This window comes from Bradysia coprophila, unplaced genomic scaffold (genome assembly GCF_014529535.1).
Source record: "Bradysia coprophila strain Holo2 unplaced genomic scaffold, BU_Bcop_v1 contig_333, whole genome shotgun sequence".
Classification (NCBI taxonomy): Eukaryota; Metazoa; Arthropoda; class Insecta; order Diptera; family Sciaridae; genus Bradysia; species Bradysia coprophila.
In genome coordinates this window covers 700,273-723,110 of record NW_023503592.1, presented here as the reverse complement: position 1 = coordinate 723,110, position 22,838 = coordinate 700,273, and the positions used below count along the sequence as shown (strand labels likewise).

Here is a 22,838-nt window from a genome sequence, read left to right as displayed (position 1 = left end):
CATTTTTAAAATTGCGCATAGCGCAATTACGAAAGCCCGTACGAAGTACCTCTCAAATGATACCAACAATTTACGATATTATTTTAGAAACCCAAAATTTTTTGCCAACTTTCCATTGGGTATTTAATTACCTATCAAATAAAACAAAAATTAGCAAAATCGGATGATATTTACTCGATTTACGTGCAAAAAACACTTAGGGCCGAGTAGCGGCCTTTGTCCAAGTGCCCAAATTTAAAACTTTTTTTGCCATCATTCTATTCGGCATTCAATTATCTATCAAATGAAACAAAAACTAGCAAAATCGAATGAGATTTATTCGATTTATGTGCAAAAAATACTTAGGGCCTTAGTCCAAGGGTCCAAATTTGAAAGTTTTTTCGACACGTTCTCTTCGGTATTCAATTACCTTCCATAAAAAACTAAATCTAGCAAAATCGGATGAGATTTACTCGATTTATGTTCAAAAAACACTTAGGGCCGAGTAACGACCTTTGAGCCCTCCCAACAAGCCCGCGTTGCATCTTACCCGAAAACGATCTTCAGCAACTTTGTTCTACTCGTCAATACCTTTCATTTGATATATCACAAGCAGCTATTGCGTGCGTATTTCGGTAGATATCGTCGAAAGACTGAAAAACACCTATAGGGCCCTAGCTCTGGAAGGGCCGACCCTACCATGCCCATTTTCGAACTTGACCTTACTTTTGTTCTACTCGGCCCTCAGTGTTTTTTGCACATAAATCGAATAAATCTCATCCGATTTTGCTAGTTTTTGTTTCATTTGAGAGGTAATTGAATACCCAATGGAAAGTTGGCAAAAAATTTTGGGTTTCTAAAATAATGTCGTAAATTGTTGGTTTTATTTGAGAGGTACTGCGTACGGGCTTTCGTAATTGCGCTAAGCGCAATTTTAAAAATGAACACTTTCAGTAAATTTGACCATGCTTAACTTGACTTGCATTTTGGTAACAGACGCATTGGAGGGTTGTAGACGTATTAGGGTTCTGGGCGAATTACGGCTACGGACGTATTATGGTTACGGACGAAATAGGATTACGGGTCGTACGGGGCTAAGTCGCAGCAAACGCTCCGACTGTTCTGATGCCTTGTTTTTATTGCGGATTTGTCATCTATTAACATAACCAAATGCTTTGCCCTTACTGTCTGCTTCCAATTCGACGTGTTACAAACGGCATATTAATCTTATAAGCCCCCAGTACTTCGTACGGGGCTAAAAAGTTTCAAATTTGGGCCCTTGGACTAAGGCCACTACTCGGCTCTAAGTGTTTTTTGCAAATAAATCGAGTAAATCTCATCCGATTTTGCAAGTTTTTGTTTCATTTGAGAGATAATTGAATGCCGAATAGAATGGTGGCAAAAAAAGTTTTAAATTTGGGCCCTTGGACTAAGGCCGCTACTCGACTCTAAGTGTTTTTTGAACATAAATCGACGAAATATCATCCGATTTTGCTAATTTTTGTTTTATTTGAGAGGTAATTGAACACCCAATGGAAAGTTGGCAAAAAATTTTGGGTTTCTAAAATAATGTCGTAAATTGTTGGTTTTATTTGAGAGGTACTTCGTACGGGCTTTCGTAATTGCGCTATGCGCAATTTTAAAAATGAACGCTTTCAGTAAATTTGACCATGCCCAATTTGACTTGCATTTTGGTAACAGACGCATTAGAGGGTTGTAGACGTATTAGGGTTCCGGGCGTATTACGGCTACGGACGTATTATGGTTACGGACGAAATAGGATTACGGGTCGTACGGGGCTAAGTCGCAGCAAACGCTCCGACTGTTCTGATGCCTTGTTTTCATCCTAGAGTACTAAAAACGTCACATGCTATCATTAAATTTAGTACCGAAAAAACAACATTCTCTATTACTTTTTTAGCTCTCTTTTCTTTTCGGCTTATGTTATTTCAGATCGTATGTTTCTTTTTTCCCAGATCTGTGATTTGTGCGGCCATAACCATTACATTTCTTTGAAACAAAACTATTTTCTAACCCCACTTGCTTTCGAGACTTTAGGTTGCATGGGTCCGGAAACAAAGAAATTTATTGATAAATTGGGCTCTTTAATGAAAAAGGCAACGGGTGAGGTAAAATCGAAAGAGTACCTTCTGCAAAGAATTTCGATTGCGATTCAACGTGGTAACGCTGCTTGTATTTTGGGAACATTAGGGAAGAAGAAGATCGATGATATTTATCTACTGTAGTTTTTAATTTTTGAGAAAAGATCGTTTTTTTACCGGCTGCGCCATAATTGTGAGCAGTCTTTTTTGTCGCATTTAAAATAATTTTTTTGTACAAACCCCGAAAAAAAAATGTGTATATTGTCAGTTGTGAAAACGTCCAGGGAGCGACGCGAAGCGGATGATTTAACATATTTGGAGTAACATTTTTGAGTTTGTGACTTGGTGGAAAGAAAAACTTTTTTCGCTATTCTTCCTCATTTGACCTCTGGAATGGAGTTCCTACGAGAAATCACTGAAATACCAACACAGTGTGCCACCAAAAGGCCTACCTTCAAACTTTCCCACTATTCAGCACAAAAGCCCTTACTACCAAATTAGACTGACGAACGAGCCACCTTTTAGACGCTGGCCTTCGGTCCAAAAAGTGAAATGACAGCGTGTCTAGACGATGACACAACTGAATAGCACGACAACCCGAATCGGCGGCAATATGGCAATATAATACCTTTGCTAGATAACTCGTACATTGATCGAGTGTATGTTGTCTGTGCAAGGAATCAAAATAAAAGCAGGGACAAACTAGCATCTCTCAGCTTCGTAACACCATCCGTAGGCCTTGTCCACTCTCCAGCACGAAAGCTTAACCTCTATGAATAGTCCGGATCATTGTACTCAGTTAGAAGTAAAATAGGACCTAGCTACATCAGGGAGCAAACTTTCAGACCATTAAATGGTCGAAGAGTAAAGCAGGCGAGTGAGGCAAAGCAACTAAGAGTCCTGGCAGTGACACACCACTAAGAATAGTACCAAACTCGCTAAGCCTTCCAAATGTCTCAAAATATTCGTCGTAAACTTCTGGTGGCTTCAGCTGTCACTGTCTTTCACTGATATACGTATAGTACACAGTGTGAGGTTATGACGAGCGCCGTATCATTAGCCGCACGAAAACGTTGGTTTATCGGATGATAATGAACTCCAACTTTACCGGCAACAGTGGCACTACTTCATAGTCGAGATTAAGTCAACAGAAACGTTTCTATAGTCATAACTAACTACAAAAAGTATAACTAATTTCATACACAGAAAAAAAACACTTGTTGACTGTTGCAGTGTTGCCAGCCCAATATAGAACATTAACAAAACAACTGATATTGCCCAAAAACTACTTACAATGGAAATGTGACGCAAGTTCCACTTACAAAAGGACTGATATCGGTACGGTGGTGGTCACGCTTAAACGGAAAAACAAATGCGTCACAAATGCGAGGATCGTCGAAGCTGTAAGCGTTTGATACAGTATTCTGAATTTCTTGTAAAAAAAGAAATAGGCTCTTCGACGCAGAGATTTTACGTAGACAAATTTAATTCAGGTTGGGTTTGAAATTAAAATTTAGAACCCCAGCCCCTAACCCGACCCGAATTGAATTTTAAAAACCCAAATAGCCAGAAGACCGTTAAAATTGACTCGGGTTCGGGTGCGGGTCGAGCCGCGTTTTTTGGCTATCATCGGGTAGCCCGCTCACCTCTATTCCGATTGATTAAATCATGCTTACTGCTCAAGTATAATACAATTAATTACCTTGCGGCTCCACTAAATAATCTGAAAACTTTTATTAATCAGCATTCCACTCCTACAGAAGCATGTTCAACTTCTAAATAAATTTTTCAGTGACAGCAGAAAAACGAGCCATCAGAACAGTCGGAGCGGTTGATGCGACTGAGCCCCGTACGAACCCGTATATCTATTGCGTACGTGACCCTAGTACATCTGTTGCGCCCGTAAACGTAGTCAGAGTAAAATTATTATGAACACATTCAATCTAGCATGCTACAATTACCTTCCAAATGAAACAAAAATTAGGAAAATCGGATGAAATTTACTCGAGTTATATGCAAAATAAACTTAGGGCCGAGTAACCTTTCACTTCTAGGGCCATAACTCACGGTCCCCTCACCCGAATTTAAAAAAAAAAATCCTGGTTTATTTTGACGGAGATATCTCCAGAAGACCTTAAAACTCTTATGCAGCCCTATTTCACGAAGGGCCGACCCGAATATGCCCGAATATCTACATACACAATTTTTATTGCAGATTCGTCATCTATGAACATAGGTAAACACTTTGCCCTTACCAACTGCTTCGAATTCCATCAACTCCACACGACACCGTAATCCTATAAACCCCCTTTGTACTTCGTACGGGGCTAAAAGCTATGAATGAGGCGCGCACACACACAACAAGCATTCCAATTAAAATTCATTTTCTTTCTCTTCAATTTATACAATTTCAAAATCTGCCCGTTCTTGTTAGCGACATACAATATTTTTCATTGATTGTGTATAGCGCTGCTACTCAGCCGAAACATATTCAATATTTTTGTCCATAATACACTTTATAACGCCAAGAAAAACATATATGCCCGCGCGATACACAAACAACATTTATATTCAATTTAAAGAATTTTTGTTGCATAAAATGACAAATTAAATTTTATTACTTTACAATATTTATGTTCATCTCGAGCACATATTGCGAATAATAATAAAATTGAAACTAAAATTTTCAAATAACAATAAACAATAATAAAGTCCATAAGTTACAACATATATTCATTGTGTACGCAGTACGTACATGCATGTGTAGTAAAATGTAAAGCCTCTGTAACATGGACAATCACACTGAGTAAAATGTTGGGTTAAAGAAAGAGCTGCAAAAGAATTGCAAATGAGGTGCGAAAGCGTTGCAAATGAAATGTGAAAGAGTTGCATCCGAAGAAATTGAGTGGCAAAGAGGTGAATGAAAAAAAAGTTGCAAGTGAGTTTCACGCGGAAAACAAGAGTTGTAAACGAATTAGGGCCACCTAATAGTTTACATATAATTTGAATGTTTTGAAGGTATGAGTATATGAGCATTCTTTTTAATAAACCATTTATTTATCATTCCATTATTTCTGCGTGGAACACAATGTATAACAAACATTCATAAATCAAGTGGGTTAAGCACAATAGGGTAAATTGAAAATAAATAAGAAAATAAATAAATCCTCGTCTAAATATTAGGCTTAAGCAAGTGTAAACACAAAATTTTTTTTTTTTTTAAATTCGGATAACCATTCGTCCAAAATAAATTAAATTAAGAAATCATTCAATAATAATAATAATAATAAATTCAATAGAAAAAGTTATAAAACCAAAAAAAAAGATATCACAGAAAATCGGCTGAGAAACTATCTGCAGAAAAATATCACAGATCAATTAACAAACACAAAAGGTGATATCGAGTCATAAACAACGCTCTCCTGCATCACTTTTAACTTAACTTTAGTGCGAAATGTCTTAAAGGAAGTCGAATGCCGCGTCACACTGTCAACACGGTTAAACTCGTCGATTGCTAGCATGAGAGCCACTTCGGTGCATCAAAGTCAGTAGCCATTGCCGAATAAACGTTGAAGTTATGGATCATAGAATCACGTCTGGTTGACCTTCCGTGCACATTTGCGTTTGTATGAAATTGAAAATTGTGCTTCGTCCGAGAATTCACCATCTTGTAGACCAAACAAGTAATACGCCCGGAACCCTAATACGTCTACAACCCTCTAATGCGTCTGTTACCAAAATGCAAGTCAAGTTGGGCATGGTCAAATTTACTGAAAGTGTTCATTTTTAAAATTGCTCATAGCGCAATAACGAAAGCCCGTACGAAGTACCTCTCAAATAAAACCAACAATTTACGACATTATTTTAGAAACCCAAAATTTTTTGCCAACTTTCCATTGGGTATTCAATTACCTCTCAAATAAAACAAAAATTAGCAAAATCGGATCATATTTACTCGATTTATGTGCAAAAAACACTTAGGGCCGAGTAGCGGCCTTACTCCAAGGGCCCAAATTTAAAAAATTTTTTGCCACTTTTCTATTCGGCATTCAATTATCTCTGAAATGAAACAAAAACTAGCAAAATCGGATGAAATTTACTCGATTTATGTGCAAAAAATACTTAGGGTAGAGTAACGACCTTTGAGCCCTCCCAACAAGCCCGCGTTGCATCTTACCTAAAAATGAAGTTCAGCAACGTTGTTCTACTCGTCAATACCTTTCATTCGATATATCACAAGCAGCTATTGCGTGCGTGTTTCGGTAGATATCGTCGAAAGACTGAAAAACACCTATAGGGCACTAGCTCTGGAAGGGCCGACCCTACCATGCCCATTTTCGAACTAGACCTTACTTTTGACGATACCAATCGGGGAAAAAAAGAATTTTGAAAAAAGGTTGTGATTTACTCAAGCTAGAGGGGTCACGGACAGACGGACAGACGGACATTTTTATCCCCGTACGAAGTACTGGGGGCTTATAAGATTAATATGCCGTTTGTAACACGTCGAATTGGAAGCAGATAGTAAGGTCAAAGCATTTGGTTATGTTCATAGATGACGAATCCGCAATAAAAACAAGGCATTAGAACAGTCGGAGTGTTTGCTGCGACTTAGCCCCGTACGACCCGTAATCCTATTTCGTCCGTAACCATAATAAGTCCGTAGCCGTAATACGCCCGGAACCCTAATACGTCTACAACCCTCTAATGCGTCTGTTACCAAAATGCAAGTCAAGTTGGGCATGGTCAAATTTACTGAAAGTGTTCATTTTTTAAATTGCGCATAGCGCAATTACTTAAGCCCGTACGAAGTACCTCTCAAATAAAACCAACAATTTACGACAATATTTTAGAAACCCAAAATTTTTTGCAAACTTTCCATTGGGTATTCAATTACCTCTCAAATAACACAAAAATTAGCAAAATCGGATGATATTTACTCGATTTATGTGCAAAAAACACTTAGGGCCGAGTAGCGGCCTTAGTCCAAGGGCCCACATTTAAAACTTTTTTTGCCATCATTCTATTCGGCTTGAGTAAATCACAACCTTTTTTCAAAATTCTTTTTTCCCCGATTGGTATCGACAAAAGTAAGGTCAAGTTCGAAAATGGGCATGGTAGGGTCGGCCCCTCCAGAGCTAGGGCCCTATAGGTGTTTTTCAGTCTTTCGACGATATCTACCGAAATACGCACGCAATAGCTGCTTGTGATACATCAAATGAAAGGTATTGACGAGTAGAACAAAGTTGCTGAACATTGTTTTTGGGTAAGATGCAACGTGGGCTTGTTGGGAGGGCTCAAAGGTCGTTACGCGGCCCTAAGTGTTTTTTGCACATAAATCGAGTAAATCTCATCCGATTTTGCTAGTTTTAGTTTTTTATGGAAGGTAATTGAATACCGAAAAGAACGTGACGAAAAAAGTTTGAAATTAGGGCCCTTGGACTAAGGCCGCTACGTGGCCCTAAGTGTTTTTTGCACATAAATCGAGTAAATCTCATCCGATTTTGCTAGTTTTTGTTTCGTTTGAGAGATAATTGAATACCGAAAAGAACGTGGCGAAAAAAATTTCAAATTTGGTCTCTTGGACTAAGGCCTCTACTCGGCCCTAAGTGTTTTTTGCACATAAATCGAGTAAATCTCATCCGATTTTGCTAGTTTTGTTTCATTTGAGAGATAATTGAATGCCGAACAGAATGATGGCAAAAAAAGTTTTAAATTTGGGCCCTTGGACTAAGGCCGTTACTCGGCCCTAAGTGTTTTTTGCACGTAAATCGAGTAAATATCATCCGATTTTGCTAATTTTTGTTTTATTTGAGAGGTAATTGAATACCCAATGGAAAGTTGGCAAAAAATTTTGGGTTTCTAAAATAATGTCGTAAATTGTTGGTTTTATTTGAGAGGTACTTCGTACGGGCTTTCGTAATTGCGCCATGCGCAATTTTAAAAATGAACAATTTCAGTAAATTTGACCATGCCCAACTTGACTTGCATTTTGGTAACATACGCATTAGAGGGTTGTAGACGTATTAGGGTTCCGGGCGTATTACGGCTACGGACGTATTATGGTTACGGACGAAATAGGATTACGGGTCGTACGGGGCTAAGTCGCAGCAAACGCTCCGACTGTTCTGATGCCTTGTTTAAGTATGAAAAAAGAAGATGATTCACGAGTGAAGTGAGCTCGAAAATTCTGCAATTTTGCACGACAAAACTTCAGAGAATAAAGAAATTACACTATATTTTTTGCTATTTGTACTTCAGAAAATCGTTTTGTCATTCTATTTTCTCAGCGCCCTTATTTCTCCAGCGCCGTTGGCTAAGCCCACTTAGCCCATGCGTTAATTCGGCCTGGTGCTAATAGTCTCTTTGTTATACTACGGCTAATGGTACTGGGTGTTATTCAATTTGATGTTATACACTTAGACTAGCGGACACTTACAAAAACCTACCGGAAGCCTTGCTAATTCTAGCACGATGCAACCTGTGAGTAAAAATTTACGAATATCATCACATAAAACGAACATTGTATGAATTGCAAAGTAAAATAAAAGCAATAAAGAATGAATTTATTTTCAAAATTATCAAATGTTATAAAAATGAAAAAAAATGAAAATTTTTTATTTTAATTAAAATCATGCTTTGGATTTGGAATTATATTGTTTTCGATAAGTTTATACATTATATGTATATGCGGTACATAAGGTTGCACATTTTTCTTTTATGGGTTTTTATGGGAAGGAAATAAAATATGCAAAAGAAATTTTATTTTATTTTATTGCATTTGCCAAGTTTTTCGTTTAAAAGGTCGAGTTATTCTCCTTTTTTTCGTTTATTCGTTTTTCGCTATCTTCGTTCGGTGTATAATATAAATCTGAAAGTCCACTTTTATCGGCGGGATGGCTTTTATTGTGTTGAGTTGTAAACAAAATTGCACTGTTCTTTATTTGTGACTTTTAATATCAATTTGATGGAAGTTTTCCACATTTTCTCGTTTGATTTTTACATAAATTTACCAAATACATTTAAAGTGTTCAAACTCCAATTAAGGCTCGGAACAGGTCATGTCAACCTGGAAACATGACCTGAAATACCTGAAACCTGATTTGACCTTAAATAAAATGACCTGACCTGAAACTAGCTCAAACCTGTTATAACCTGACCTGATCACACCTGACCTGGAGGAAACTATTAGCTTCTTTAATTAACAATAAATTTATCTCGAAATCTGATCGAAAATTCGATATATATACAAGTATACCAGTAACGAAAGTAACGGTTTTAAGCGCTGAGGATCGAAACACTACTTCTATATATGTTAGTGAAGTGTTTAAGTGATTTAATTTTGTTGTTTAAAAGATTTTTCTGAGTTAAAGTTTGCATATGATCACGTATTTACCGACACGGGAATCAGGCGCGCCGAGTTCTGTACGGCGTATGGGGCAGATGCCCTATACGACTTCCTGTCGTCCCATACGTTGTCCCATACGGTTTTACGTATTTCTTTTGTTTACCAAAATTTTGCCCCATACGAGCTGATAAAAAGTCGGCTCGTCTGACGGGAATTGTCACGGAAGCGAAATAGTGAGTTTTTAGACCATCGGGTCGAAATGGTGTCTTTAGGTACCTAAGGGAATGACTTGACTATGACAAATCGATTTTAATTGCTTTTGATTGCTTTTGACTTTATTTCGCAACGTCAATTCACAATTTACTTCTTACCCTTGTTCTAAACACCTTGACACTCTAAACCCCTATGGGTATTTCTAAAAAAAGACAGGTAAATAATGGAAAGTATGTTTCCATGAGACTGACTACAATCACATGCATGTTGTCTACTGTATTTTAATGTGCAGACGTGATATTGTGATATGGAAAATACGAGGTGGAAACAGCTCCGGAAAGTCATGGCGAACGGTCCAAAAAAGTCACAATACAAATACACGTAAAGTCAAAGTCACTGGCTAAGCGTGACTTTCAGCTCCATACAAAGTCACAAACTCATGGCGCCCGTTTTCCGAAGTAGTTGCCCCCTCGGGAAAATATGTCAACGCCAACGTAAATCAGATCCCCCAAAAACCTTTACAGGAATAGGTGACACAGTTCTAGAAGGTGAACTTCCAAAACACTTAAAGTTAACAAAGATAATTTCCCAAAAAAAAATCTGCGGCACCAGGTGGCAGACGATTCGGCTTTCTTCTTTATGAATGTTGTTCTTGTAGGACTCGTTTATTTTCATATTTTCCTGAGAGTAATTTCAACATCTACAGATTTTTTTTTGAGAAATTATTTTTTTAAACTTTTTTGTTTGAAATTTCTTGCGTTTAGCAGAATGCGTCACCGAAACAAAGCCAATATCAAGTGTTTTGGAAGTTCACCTTCCGGAACTGTGTCACCTATTCCTGTTAAGGTTTTTGGGTGATATCAGGTGTTTTGGAAGATAAACTGTTGAAACTGTGTCACCTATTCCTGTTAAATGTTTTTGGGATATCAGTCGTTTTGGCAGCTTTTTTTGTTTTTAGTGGATTCCTGTGATCCCAGAAAAATTAAACTACCAATCAATCATGTCTAAGATGTCAATTCTAAGATGGCAACCATTTTTCTAGAAACTCTGAAAATGTTAATCCACCAACCAATCTCTAAATGTGACACTTTACCCGAAGTCTCTATAAGTGACACTTTACCCGAAGTCTCTACATGTCATTTTGACGTGAATATATTGAAAATGCGAAAATCCAATATGGCCGTAATTTTTCTAGAATCACTAGAAAGGGTAATCCTACAACCAATTTCTATAACAGACACTTTACCCGAAGTCTCTACATGTCATGTTAACGGAAATATATTGAAAATACGAAAATCCAAGATGGCCGCCATTTGGAGAAATCATCAAGTTCCATACAAATTCATTAATTTGAAATTGAGTTTTCACCGGCTTTTTACTGTCGAATGTAGCGTGTGATAACTCGTTGAACTCGTATGGACGAGTAGATTGATATGTACGTAATTTTTTTTTTGATTGTGATATAAATGGAAAATGTAAAAAGTTAACCTATGGGTGATTTGTTCCCGGATTTACTTTGCGGTGTTTTGTAGGGGTGTGAAACTGAGTCCCGCATCTGCTACCGCTGCGGCTGTGATAACAGAGAATTGGAAGGCTGGGAATATCATTGAATTTCTAGAGTGTCACCCTTTCTTTTCTCTTCAAGAATAAGAAAGTGTTTCCACTATGACATTCAGGGCAAGGGAAGAATGATTTCAGTTCTGTTTATTGAACAAGAACGCTTTTGAACGAAGTCTTTGGTTCGATAGCTTTGCTATCAACGATTGTTTATTCAATTTTTGAAATCAGCAATCATCATACTTGGCGTCAGTCAGTCAGGTTAAAAAGATTGTGATTCATGAAAATTACTAAATTATTCCTTTATCAAACTCTGGTCAGGTCAGATCAGGTCATTTTCATATCAGGTCAGGTCAAGTCCAGGTCAGGTTTAGAAATTACCTGAACCTGATCTGAATCCAGCAGGTGCCTAATACTTTTGTTTGATTATCTAATAAAACGTCACTGAAAACAGTACGTCTCTTTACGAAATAATAAGTACCTTCGCTTTCATCGCTAAACAATGGGTTAACGAAAAAAAGCTAGAATAATTTATTGTAGTAAACATTTGTCAACACTCTACAAGTTGTTTATGAAAATCATTACGAAGAGGAACACTAACAAGTTCGACTTCTACCAACCTGTTGAACAAGCTGCTTTCAGATCTGGTTTCAGCACAAACGACCATTTGCAGGTGATGAGAACGCTTATTGAGAAGTGTCGTGAATACAACATCGACATAGTCTTGCTATTCATAGACTTCGAAAAAGCTTTCGATTCAGTGGAAACATGGTCGATATTGGACGCATTAGACGAATGTAGAGTAGACTCAAGGTACTCCAACACAATTCGATATGTGTACAAAAATGCTACTTCATGTATAAAACTTCATAAGAGCACGGAGAAATTCAGAATTGGCCGAGGTGTAAGGCAGGGTGACACCATTTCACCGAAATTATTCACGGCGATTCTGCAGAGTATTTTTAGGAAGTTAAACTGGAGTAAAATGGGATTAAAGATAAATGGAGAGTACTTGAGCAATCTCCGCTTCGCTGATGACATTGTACCGATAGCAGCGAATCTAGGTCAGGCTCAGCTTATGCTACAACAGTTAAGTGAAGAGGCGAGCAAAGTTGGCCTCAAGATGAACTTATCGAAAACAAAAGTCATGACCAACATCGGGGACGATAGAGAAATCAAAATTGGTGACACTGTCATTGAACGAGTCGACAGCTATGTATATCTAGGACATAAACTGAAGTTAGGTCTGGACAACCAAACTGCAGAAATAAGACGTAGGATTGGTCTTGCATGGGCAGCGTTCGGAAAACTCAGACTAATTTTCAAAAGCAAAATGAATAATAGTCTGAAACGCAAAGTTTTCGACACTTGTGTCCTTCCAGTGCTCACTTATGGAGCGGAAACGTTAACTTTAACAAAAGCATCCGAAGATAAATTGAGAGTGACACAAAGAGCCATGGAACGGAGTATGCTTGGAATAACACTCAGAGACAGAATGACGAATCAATGGATTCGACAACAAACCAGGGTCGTTGATGTCATGGAAAGAATAGCATCTCTGAAATGGAGCTGGGCGGGACATATTGCAAGAAGGACAGACGAACGTTGGACCAAAAAGATCATGAACTGGCGACCATATAAAAGACGAGCTATAGGTAGACCACCAGAGAGATGGACAAACGGAATTAAGAATATTGCAGGTACAAACTGGCAGCAAATGGCAATGGATCGTACGAAATGGAAAGAAGTTGGAGAGGCCTACATCCAGCAGTGGATAGAAACAGGCTGAAAAAGAAGAAGAAGAAGAGAAACATTTGGTGAGATAGACTTTTTCGAAATCATTTTTGAACCATCACAATTTTATATGATGACCGGATGAAGATGATAATCAATCTTTTAAAATAAATGCGTATAAAAATATCAGACTTTTGTTCACGTATAAATGTTTCAACAGATGATATACATGCATTTTTGTCGATTTAATTACAATTTAGAAAAAACAAGGCATCAGAACAGTCGGAGCGTTTGCTGCGACTTAGCCCCGTACGACCCGTAATCCTATTTCGTCCGTAACCATAATACGTCCGTAGCCCTAATAAGCCCGGAACCCTAATATGTCTACAGCCCTCTAATGCGTCTGTTACCAAAATGCAAGTCAAGTTGGGCATGGTCAAATTTACTGAAAGTGTTCATTTTTAAAATTGCGCATAGCGCAATTACGAAAGCCCGTACGAAGTACCTCTCAAATAAAACCAACAATTCACGACATTATTTTAGAAACCCAAAATTTTTTGGCAACTTTCCATTGGGTATTCAATTACCTCTCAAATGAAACAAAAACTAGCAAAATCGGTTGAGATTTACTCGATTTATCAGCAAAAAGCACTGAGGGCCGAGTAGCGGCCTTAATCCAAGGGCCCAAATTTGAAACTTTTTTTTGCCATCATTCTATTCGGCATTCAATTATCTCTCAAATGAAACAAAAACTAGCAAAATCGGATGAGATTAACTCGATTTATGTGCAAAAAACACTTAGGGCCGAGTAGCGACCTTGGTCCAAGGGCCCTTTGAAACTTTTTTCGCCACGTTCTTTTCGGTATTCAATTACCTTCCATAAAAAACTAAATCTAGCAAAATCGGATGAGATTTACTCGATTTATGTGCAAAAAACACTTAGGGCCGAGTAACGACCTTTGAGCCCTCCCAACAAGCCCACGTTGCACCGAATTTTTCTCTGAATTTTTTCACCTTTAAATTGGAATCCAAACATTTTTTGAGTTTTTTTTAGATTTTCACGTCAACACGCTGGAGAGAAATAATTGAAAAAGAAAATTCACATTTTCATCTATAACTCCACTCTAACTACATTTTGGAGTTTCATACTCTATTAAAAGTAGTTACAGTCGAACACCTTTCGAATGATGTATCATGATAAGCTTTAGTTCCTATGGGCGCCCTCTTTCACGCTAACCCTGCTAGGCACTTTATTCAAAGAATTGCTCATATCAGTTTATCGCGACTAAGTTAGTTAAGAGCAATCTACACTCTGTTCTGAGAAGTAAAATTCATCTTTGATGATAACTTTGTATGAATGCGAACCTTTTAGAAAATTAGCTTCATCTTTCGGTGCCAAAATGTATAAAGTTTCTATAGCAGCTGGAGTTTTTCAAAAAGTTCAAAAAGTGTGTTAAGAAATCACAAATTTTATGACTATTGACTTTTCTCAGAGTACACTAAATGGCTATCGAATATATTTTTACTTTATATATTTTGGCACCAAAAGATGAAGCTCCTTTTTCAAAAAATTTGCATCCACACAAAGTTATTATCGTTGTTTCAGGCTTTAGATTGATTCTTCCTCTATTTCCTCAAACTGTTGCAAATTTGATCGCAGTTAACTACTTATGCAACACTATTGCAAGAGGCGGAGGGAGGTTTGCATTTTTAAACACATATTCTACGACGATTTCCGCTAGGATTTTTTTTAACGGACGGAAACGGATTTGTTCTACAGTTTTTCACGCTCTATCGTCTTCAGCGAGTTTTATTCGTTCGCCATAGAAACTCAGGCGTCCGTTGATAGATGATTTTACAGAGTTTTATTTACCATGAGCGAACTGACGAGTTATGTTGGAGGACGTGGACGGCCAAAATTTTCGGGGATGGATAGAGCTGGAAAAACTGTGGAACAAATCCGTTTCCAACCGTTAAAGATGTTGATAGCGGAGGTAGGCAGAGGTGTTAAAGTTTCAATTCTTAAATTTATTTATTTTATTCAGCGTATGGCGTTTCCTTTTACAATAAGTCTTACATTTGATAAGTACGAAAATAAAAATAAAAATTAATTACAAGATTGAGACAAGAATCCAGTCAATTTACATTCACAATCACGAAATCAGTAAATCAGTAATGTCAATTAGATCACAGTCACAGGTTCAGTTTGTTCAACCAAGTCACAGCCGAATCGCTCAGGTTCAATTCGGCTGTGACTTGGTTGAACTTGGTTCAATTCTTAAAAATGTGCCCATAACCAAAGACGACGGCATTTAGAAATATACACATAGCACCAAATGAACGGTGTATGTTTATACGTAACACACAAACGCTTCAGTCTCTTTACTATACGTTTTTAGCCCCGTACGAAGTACGAAGAGGCTTATAGGATTACGATGCCGTGTGTAATTGATGGAATTCGAAGCAGACGGTAAGGGCAAAGTGTTTGCCTATGTTCATAGATGACGAATCCGCAATAAAAATTTGGGCCGTCTGTCCGTCTGTCCGTCACGTCGATATCTTGAGTAAATCAAATCCGATTTCAATTTTTTTTTTCCTGAAAGATTTAAGGTCTTTTGGTGATATTTATGGCAAAATAAACGATGGACAAACGAATGTAAATGACACGGCAAATGATAGGTATTGTCAATACCAATCCAGGAAAAAAAAGTTTTTTAAAATCGGGTGAGTGGACCGTGAGTTAGGGCCTTAGAAGTGAAAAGCTACTAGGGCCCTATGTGTATTTTACATTGAACTCGAGTAAATTTCATTCGTTTTTCGTAATTTTTGTGTCATTTGGAAGGTAATCAAAGGCCGAATAGAATGTTGTTGAAAAAAAAAATTAAATTTGGGTCCTCGGACTAAGGCCGCTACTAGGGCCATATGTGTATTTTACATAGAACTCAAGTAAATTTCATTCGTTTTTCGTAATTTTTGTGTCATTTGGAAGGTTATCAAAAGCCGAATAGAATGTTGTTGAAAAAAAAAATTAAATTTGGGCCTTGGACTAAGGCCACTACTAGGGCCCTATGTGTATTTTACATAGAACTCAAGTAGATTTCATTCGTTTTTCGTAATTTTTGTGTCATTTGGAAGGTAATCAAAAGCCGAATAGAATGTTGTTGAAACAAAAATTAAATTTGGGTCCTCGGACTAAGGCCGCTACTAGGGCCCTATGCGTATTTTACATATAACTCGAGCAAATTTCATCCGTTTTTCGTAATTTTTGTTTCATTTGGAAGGTAATCAAAGGCCGAATAGAATGTTGTTGAAAAAAAAAAATTTGGGTCCTCGGACTAAGGCCGCTACTAGGGCCCTATGTGTATTTTACATAGAACTCGAGCAAATTTCATCCGTTTTCCGTATTTTTTGTTTCATTTGGAGGGTAATCAACGGCCGAATAGAATGTAGTCGAAAAAAAAAAATTTGGGTTCTCGGACTAAGGCTGGTACTAGGGCCCTATGTGTATTTTACATACAACTCGCGTAAATTTCATCCGTTTGTCGTAATTTTTGTTTAATTTAGAAGGTAATCGAAGGCCGAATAGAATGTAGTTGAAAAAAAAAAATAAATTTGGGTCCTCGGACTAAGGCCGGTACTAGGGCCCTATGTGTATTTATACTCAATAAATTAAAATTTTAGGGCTATTTGAAATTTTTGTTTCATTTGAAAGGAACGTCGTACGGGGCTTCGTAATTGCGCTATGCGCAATTTCTAAGATGTACACATTCCATAATAATTTTACTTTAACTACATTAACCGGCGCAATAGGTTTACGGTCAAAGTAGGGTGACAGACGCAATAGGGTCACGTACGCAATAGATATACGGGTTTGTACGGGGCTCAGTCGCAGCAAACGCTCCGACTGTTCTGATGGCTCGTTTCTTCTTCTTTCTCGCAATTATGGTTTCATTTTCATATAGTTTCATGAGGTTAATTGTGTCAAGTGTGATAAAGTATTACTTCCATCGTTCCGAATAATTCTTTTTCAACGATCAACGATTTTTAAATTATTTCAATAAAATTATTAATTAACTGCTGTGGGTGTGAATATCATTATATTGCTTTTCTTCTCTTCTATATTCAGTGCCGCCTTTTCCATATATGCCAAATGGGCAAATGCCCGTGGCGCCCGAAGTGGAGCAAAAGAAAATGGAGACCGAGGTCCTTAAAAAAAATTAGCTTTACTAAATTGGCGCCTATTTTTCCAATTGCCCGATGGCGCCCAAAAGCTAAAAGTGGCACTGTCTATATTGCTTTTGCTGTGCGTAAAAAGCATGTACGCTTATAATATCCGTCTGTTAAACGTTTCTTGTCATGTTATAACGAAAAAGCTTACACTGTCGCCCCACCATGCCCAATCAATCTAAGCAAAACGAAGGAATTTATGAAATTTGACTTCTTACGGGGCTGTCGATATTGCCTCCGGCAATTTATTTGTTTATTTGTTTATTTTAGGCAAAGAGTGGATACCTAATGTAAATAAATAAAGGGTTGCACGTCGAAAAAAAGAGTTGCATGTGCCAAAAATAAAGAGTTGCAACAGAGTTTGCAAAAGAGTTGCGGGAGAGTTGCAAAATGTGGTACTAACATAAAAAAAGATCTTTGTTCTAGTTTCGTAGATTCTATATTCGACAGAAATGTAAGAATGTATGAAATATGTAAGAAGAGAGATAAGAGATTTAATAAAATTATTAGCCAACCAATCATATCTATCTTTATTGAATTCAAGTAACTATATCTCGGATAATAACACCGATGACTGCCAATAACTGTGATGCACATTTACAGCGTACTGTCACACGCATGATGATGAGATGCATTTATGCTCCAAATTCGGAAACAAGATATAAATCAGCCATCCCCAAAATAGGTCGTGAATGGAATATGGAACAGTGTTATTTGTTCAACGAGGGAAAATGCTTTTACTGGAAAGATGGTGGGCCTACAACAACCTCAACAATCCCGAAAATCTAAAAAGGATCCAAAACTAACTAGAAAATTTCTCAAAGTCCTGAAGTCCTGAAGAGTCCAACTCAATAATCTCAAAAGTCCAGAAGAGAACCCAAATAACCAGTCATAAGTCCTCAAAATCATAGAATTATACTAGAAATTATACTTACAAAAAAAATCCATGGAACACTGACATTTATTGTCACTTTTAACTCTTTATCTTAACTGTAGCTATGCTAATGTGCGCCCATGACTAAATATACCAAAATATAATGTGCTACTAAGTCCCGACCGGAACTCCGTTCAAGCAATCATTGCAATAGTAGAAATCTAAAGAGTCGCTACCATTACGTGAAGGTGGAACAAATCGCCCAGCTCCATTTTAAAGATGCTATTCTTTCCATGACATCAACGACTTTTGTTTGTTGTCGAATCCATTGATTTGTCATTCTATCTCTGAGCGTAATTCCAAGCATACTTCGTTCCATAGCTCTTTGTGCCACTCTTAATTTATTTTCGGAAGCTTTTGTTAACGTTAACGTTTCCGCTCCATATGTGAGCACAGGAAGGACACACGTATCGAACACTTTACGTTTCAGACTATTGTTCATTTTGCTTTTGAAAATTAGCCTGAGTTTTCCGAACGCTGCCCATGCAAGACCAATTCTACGTTTTATTTCTGCAGTTTGGTTGTCTAGATCCAACTTCAATTTGTGACCAAGGTACACATAACTGTCGACTCGTTCAATGACAGTATCACCGATTTTAATGTCTCTGTCGTCGTCAATGTTTGTCATGATTTTCGTTTTTGACAAATTCATCTTGAGGTCGACTTTGTTTGACTCCTCATTCAGCTGCTGCAACATAATTTGCGCCTGATCTACATCAGCTGCCATCAGGGAGATGTCATCTGCGAAACGGAGATTACTCAGGTACTCTCCATTTATGTTGATACCCATTTCACTCCAGTCTAATTTCTTAAAAACACTCTCCAGAATCGATGTGAATAACTTAGGTGATATGGTGTCACCCTGTCGTACACCTCGACCAATTCTGAATTTCTCCGTGCTCTTATGAAGTTTTATACATGAAGTAGCATTTTTGTACACATATCGAATTGTGTTGGAGTATCTTGAGTCTACTCTGCACTCGTCTAATGAGTCCATGTTTCCACTGAATCAAAAGCTTTTTCAAAGTCTATGAATATCAAGACCACAGCAATCTTGTATTCATTGCATTTCTCAATTAGCGTTCTCATCACATGTAAGTGGTCGTTTGTGCTGAATCCTGATCTAAATGCAGCTTGTTCAACAGGTTGGTAGAAGTCGAGCTTCTTGGTGTTCCTCTTCGTAACTATTTTCATGAACAACTTGTAGAGTGTTGATAAGAGACTCACATTCGCACCATAAAAAATTCAATCGAGAAGTTAAAAAGTCGAGAACATAAATGTACACATTTTATGCGATGCTAACACTTTGCAAGAATTGTTGACATTTTATTCTGAAATACAAACAATATCCTCATATTTAATTGTGAAATTATAAAGTAATATCGCGAAATCCTGATGCATTCGAATTGTAGTAGGGTTGCCATTTTTGAAAATTCTAAAAGAGGACATTTTGTAAGAAAAAAGAGGACAAAAAGAGGACGCCTTTTAATTCGAAAAAGAGGACGAAAAGAGGACAAATATAGAGTCTTAGCTCTTTTATTATTCTATGTGGACCAATAGATATTCAAATAATTAGTGAGAAAAGTTAAAATTAAAATTTCATTTGGTTTGAGGCGAATCCGAGGTTTCAGTACCTACCAATTGTAAACATGACCTTTTTTTTCCTTTTTTTTATAAAAACCTTCATTATTTTCCAGAAAAGTGATTCTTTTACTTTTTTTGCTAAGGGATCGTCCATAAATCCCGTCAGCTATTTTCACCAATTTTTCGATACCCACCCACCCTCTGTCTTACCTTGTCTTACTACATCAACCCACTCATCCCCAGTGGCCGTCAGCTTTTAGCAAAAAACAGAAAATTAAAAAAAAATCAAAAAAAATATATTTTCTTCAATCAGAACAACTTCACCTGCCAAAAATTCGATCATCAATAAAATGAATTGTATTGAAAAGAAATGAGAGAAATTAAATACGTTCGTTGCGAGAGAGTAACGTAACAAGTAGTAATTTAAAATATTATTAGGGTGAAACGAATGATAATTTTAATATACAAACAATTTTTTTACGAAATGATGCTGCAAGATTTTTTTTTCAGATTTTTTCTCAACTATTTGTAAAAAAAATGGAGAACGTACACATAAAGCAAAATACCACCCTCCCCTGTCTCTTTCTGTGCCACTTTTAATAAACTCCCTCCCACCCCCACACAGCTGACGGGATTTATCGACGATCCCTAACTTTACTTGGAGTTCTTGAACTGTAAGCTACTAACATGCACTTATCTCAGAAGAAATTCATAAGTTTTTTTCTATACTCCATTTTTGTTTCGAAGTAAAAATCTAAAAAATAAGAAACGTGTTTCTTAATAATTTACAAATCTAGGCCTGTTCTAGGCACATTTTCTGAAATCTGACTGTTTCTGACCAATGTAGGAAAATTTTCTAAAACCTTTCCGTTTCTCACGAATTTCCTACAATCTGCCTATTTCACACCAATTTAGTTGCATTTTTAAATTGCTGCTAGAATATGACTCGATTTCAACTTAATTTCTTTTTTTAATACTTCTGGTTTACTCCTTATTTTATGCATATAAAAACATAAAAATTCCCAATCATAATGCTAAAGCTTCCTTAATTCCTAAATATGGAGTCGAATTTTTGACTGCGAGGACTAGTCAACTATATCATTCGAATGCTGTAGAAACTATGTAGCTTTAGAAATAGCTGCGCAGCGAAATTTTTTCCGTAAAATTTGACCACATCTGTTAAGTTTTGCTAAAATTTAACAATATTTAAAAAAAAGAAGACAAAAGAAGACGTTGTGTGAAAAAAGTGATGTTCTTAGAATTTTTACAAAAAAGAAGAATTAGACGAAAAAGGAGGACATGTCCTCTAAAAAGAGGACAAATGGAAACCCTAAATTGTAGCTGCTAGTTACATTTTTCAATGGTACGGTAATGAGCAGCCAAAATTCAAATGTCAGAAACAACTGTTCGCGTGGTATTTTTCGCGCATTCTTTATTCTTGTGTCAATTAGATTCAGTTGTGATGTGAGAATATTTCTGTTAAATTTTGTGCTTAATTCGTGATTTTTAAATGTGTAAACATATTAGATAAATTGCTTAAAGTTTTTGGGAACATCTAAAAGTGTAAAGGAAATCAGTCAAAAATCCTCAAAGAGTAAAAGTGACGCAAGTCCCTGGGCATACTTACGCTAAATTTTTTTGGTAAAATTTTTCTTCTAGAATTTTTTTGCCTTAATTTTTGCTTTGACAATTTTTGCGTACAAGCGCAGAATGCGTCACCTACAGCGATATCAGTTGTTTTGGAAGTATGACCAGGGACTTGCGTCACTCTTTGAGTATTTTTGACTGATATCAGTTGTTTTGGAAGTTTGGTTTGACTTTCTGTTATGTTATTTGGTCGCAATTTATATCCTCTATATCTTCCATCCGAAAACGCGAAATTTCGCGATCACACTTTTTCCCAAAAAGCAATAACCGTTGCACACTTTATTAATTACAAAATTACTCATGAATACCTAAAAAAATAAATCCATAAAAATCTTGATGATTATCTCATTTTCCTTTAAAATGCTTTTCATAAAAAAATTTGAAAATTTTTCAAATTTTGAAAAATTAAAAAAAAATAAAATATTTTAAAAAAAATGAAATTTTTGAAAATTTTGAAAAATTTTAAATTCTTCAAAATTTTAAAAAATTAAAAAAATTTAAAACATTTGGAAAAATTAAAAAACAAATTGAAAAATTTGAAAAATTTAAAACATTTTGAAAAATTAAAAAAAGAGCTTACCAAAAGCGAACAAATTTGTTCTACCATAGAAATCCACACACACCCACTTAAAGGTGTTCTTATATGGGGCTTATATGGGAACTTCGAGGAGGCCTAGCTCCCAAACGAGGCCCGTTCCCCCCAATTTTTTTTCTGTAATGTCTTAGAAAAAACAGAGCCCAACGGAAGAAACCGAAGATAGACCAATAATAAGAAACGTGGGATCGGAGGATATGCCCGACATAACTGTTGATGAAGTCAAGGCCGCAGTAGCCGAGATGAAAAACAAAAAGTCTCCCGGAGAAGATGGTGTTCCAGTGGAAGCCATTAAACTGGGTGGAGACTCCTTATTAAAGGCAATCACGGCTTTGTTTAATCAATGTCTCCAATGGGAAGAAGTACCAGAAGCCTGGGAAAATGCGGTAATTACATTGCTGCATAAAAAAGGAGACATAACAAAGCTGGAAAATTACCGACCCATAAGCCTATTGTCAACACTCTACAAGTTGTTTATGAAAATCATTACGAAGAGGAACACTAACAAGTTCGACTTCTACCAACCTGTTGAACAAGCTGCTTTCAGATCTGGTTTCAGCACAAACGACCATTTGCAGGTGATGAGAACGCTTATTGAGAAGTGTCGTGAATACAACATCGATATAGTCTTGCTATTCATAGACTTCGAAAAAGCTTTCGATTCAGTGGAAACATGGTCGATATTGGACGCATTAGACGAATGTAGAGTAGACTCAAGGTACTCCAACACAATTCGATATGTGTACAAAAATGCTACTTCATGTATAAAACTTCATAAGAGCACGGAGAAATTCAGAATTGGCCGAGGTGTAAGGCAGGGTGACACCATTTCACCGAAATTATTCACGGCGATTCTGCAGAGTATTTTTAGGAAGTTAAACTGGAGTAAAATGGGATTAAAGATAAATGGAGATTACC

The 22,838-nt window shown here is 36.8% G+C and overlaps 1 long non-coding RNA gene across 1 annotated transcript; it reads right to left on the bottom strand.

The window, feature by feature from the left end:
- Positions 1 to 355: 355 nt before the first annotated feature.
- Positions 356 to 22,041, bottom strand: LOC119079773. Its single transcript, XR_005088222.1, has 3 exons — positions 21,917 to 22,041; positions 14,052 to 14,061; positions 356 to 390 (listed from the first exon to the last, which is right to left on the bottom strand). It is a non-coding gene; the product is annotated as an uncharacterized LOC119079773 (long non-coding RNA).
- Between the last annotated feature and the right edge of the window lie 797 nt (positions 22,042 to 22,838).